Raw genomic sequence first — 3058 nt, 5'->3', positions numbered from 1 at the left:
CCCTGACACTCACGCTCTCTTAACTCTTACATTCCAGCCGGAAACATCCTCTCCCCGTTTCCGCTGTGCTCGCGGTGAGCTCCCTGAGCCTGTACCCTGTTTCCAGAAGGCCCCCTTCTCTACCTGGCCAATGTCAACGTAACCTCCAAAATCATTACCATCCATTGTCTGAATCTTTGGACCCAAGTTGCTCCTTCTACTGGGTCCCAACCTCCAGTACAGTGATACTCCTGTACTCCTGGCACCTGCTGGGATTGAGTCTTCTGCAGTAAACCTGGAGCTCCTTGAGGGCAGGCACTGTGTGGTATTATTCATCTCAGTATCTTCAGGGACTGGCCCATGACAGGTGCTCAGTGACTGATCCTATATAATAAAAGCCTAATATGCAAATTGTCCCCTCGGTGGTTGTTCGGCTGGGACACCGGAAGTTTGACCACTCGCTATGATGTGTGCTGACACCAGGGGGTGGCATAGAACATGGTGGGGTGTTGGCGACATGGGGCTGGCAGTGGGCGGCGGTGGAGGCGCTGCTGGCCCTGATGAGGCCCGATGAGAGCAGGACTGCAGTGGGGTGGTGGAGCAGGTGAGCGGGCGGCACCAGGGGGGCTGGCAGTGGGCGGCAGTGGAGACGCTGCTGGCCCTGATGAGGCCGATGAGAGCAGGACTGCAGTGGGGTGGTGGAGCAGGTGAGCGGGCGGCACCAGGCCAAGGTGGATGCGAGCAGGGCCAAATCGCCCTGCGATTGCCCTGCAGACAGTGACCAGTGGTGGCGGTAAGGGGCATGGCCGCTGCTTGGGTCCCAGGTGCTGAGGGAGCTGGGAGGAGGGACCGGCACCGATCAATCGCCCCGCAGATGGGATGGTGGAGCAGGTGAGGGGGTGGCGCCAGGCCAAGGCGGGTGCCAGGCAGGGCTGTTGGGCTGCGAGGCTGAGGGCGGGAGCTGGGGCCTGATCTATGCAGGCCACCCCGAGGGACTCCACCCATGCATGAATTCGTGCACTGGGCCTCTAGTTTAATAATAAAAAGGTGGATGAATGGGCAAACGATGGATGGATGGATGGGTGGATGGATGGACTAGTGGGTAATAGGTGGATAAACTAAGGCCTTCAGACTGCAGGGAAGGTGCAGAAAGGCAAACTCAGAGGCGCCAAAGACCAGCTGTGCGTGGTCAGGGCATTCTGTGTCTATTTGAATAATCCTTCATTTGTGTGGTGAAACTGGGGGTCCAGCCTTTATTTCCATTGAGAAGAATGAAAGGAATCCCCATGGCAGAGACCATGAGGCACAATCCCATGATCATTTTTTCTCCTGCTTCCTCAGCATTGTTATAGGACAACCAACTCTTCCTGGTTTTCCTGGTATTGTCTCACTTTCAAAACTGAAGGTCAGTGTCCCAGGAACCTCCTCAGTCCAGAGGAAACCAGGACAGTTGGCCACCCCACTGGGGACACTGCTGCCCAGGATAGAGTCTACACGTCTAAGCCCGTGCTGCTCGGACAGAGCATATGACTGAGTTACTTCCAATGGATTGTCGGTGGAAATGGCCTGTTCAATCTCTGGAACAGAAGAAACTTTCTATTAAAATTTATTTTGGAAAAAAAAATCACAACTTCTTTCTGTAATGCCAAGGAGGAGATTCTATCATACAAAGATATGGGGTGAGAAGCCGCCAGAGCTTTCCAGAGGAGCAAGGTGGAAAGTGTCTCTCCCCTGGCAGCAATGGCGGGTCCCTCCCTCGAGTGCACTCCATCCATCCTCCTCTAAAAAAATATATTTGGATTTCAGAGAGGAAGGGAGAGGTAGGGAGAGATAGAAACATCAGTGATGAGAGAGAAACATTGATCGGCTGCCTTCTGCACCCCACGGCCCCCCACACTGGGGATCAAGCCCAAAACCTGGGCATGTGCCCTGACTGGGAATCAAACTGTGACCCCCTGGGCATGCAGGAGGAATGAGGGAGACAGATCAGAGCAGACCCTGTGGTGATGGAGACTGAAGTTGGAGGAAAAGACTGGAGACACAGAGGGTGAGAGCGTGGTGTGTGTGTGTGTGTAATGCATTCACCACTTTGCTTGCGTCAACTTTGATAAGTTTTTAGGGGTGAACTTTTGGGGAACAGATATGCTTTTTAGGGTCCATACAATGCTTTCCTCTTTGTCACTGCTTTTGCTTCGCATGATCACCCTGTGAGAGGAGAACTTTCCTTATAGATGAAGAAACCAGGACGGAAAGGTGAAGTGACTTCACAGGGCTCCCTGCAGGGTCCAGCAGGATGAGGACCCCAGCCTGATGCTCAAATCTGTGCCCTTTCTACACGCCCGCCCCCCACACGCCCGCAGTGGAGACAGGTCCTTTCTGTCCCCAGCTTTCACAGGCGCCACGTGAGGGCCCTTCGTGGCCCCCAGTGTGGGTGCCTGCCCTCCAGGTCCCATGTGCCACCCCGACCCCGGGAGCAGGACCTCAGCCTTGGGCAGCTCTGCAGTGCAGATACCTCTCTGCAGTGCTCAGCAACTCCCAACATATTTCATCCTCCCGTAAACAATGCTGGACCTCAGCGATTGTAAATGATTAAATAGCTAACTTCTGGGAGAGAGAGGAGAGCATTCATCTCAGGTGCTGATAAAACATAAACGTATTTTTAGAATAAGCTTGTGCTAAAAATGATGAATTGGGGATGAAAATTACCTTCTTCAGCTGCTTGCAAGCAGCAGGGTAGACAAGTGCTTTGGATCCTCTTCCACCAGAGAGAGGGTCCGGCTTGGGGGAGCCACAGAACCCTGGGCGTAGGGACAGAGGGCGCCTGCTCCTCAGCCACCTGACGGGGACCTCGACTTCCACGAGGCAAATGAAAACGCTGGTCTGAGGGACCACGTCTGGTGCTTTGGCTTCTCCCGGCCCATTCCTCCTCGCCACCACCCTCCCTCCTCCGGCCAAACCTCCGTGCAGGGAGCAGGCTTTGCCTCCTTTTAGAAACGCCCCAGGTTCTGTAAACATCACTCTCTGACTCCCACTTTTGAACAAACAAAAACAAGGAGAAAACACAGACCCCACCGGGTAC

The sequence above is a fragment of the Myotis davidii genome, unplaced genomic scaffold (assembly GCF_000327345.1).
Source record: "Myotis davidii unplaced genomic scaffold, ASM32734v1 scaffold238, whole genome shotgun sequence".
Classification (NCBI taxonomy): Eukaryota; Metazoa; Chordata; class Mammalia; order Chiroptera; family Vespertilionidae; genus Myotis; species Myotis davidii.
The sequence above is the reverse complement of the archived record's forward strand: the minus strand, read 5'-3'. Positions refer to the sequence as shown.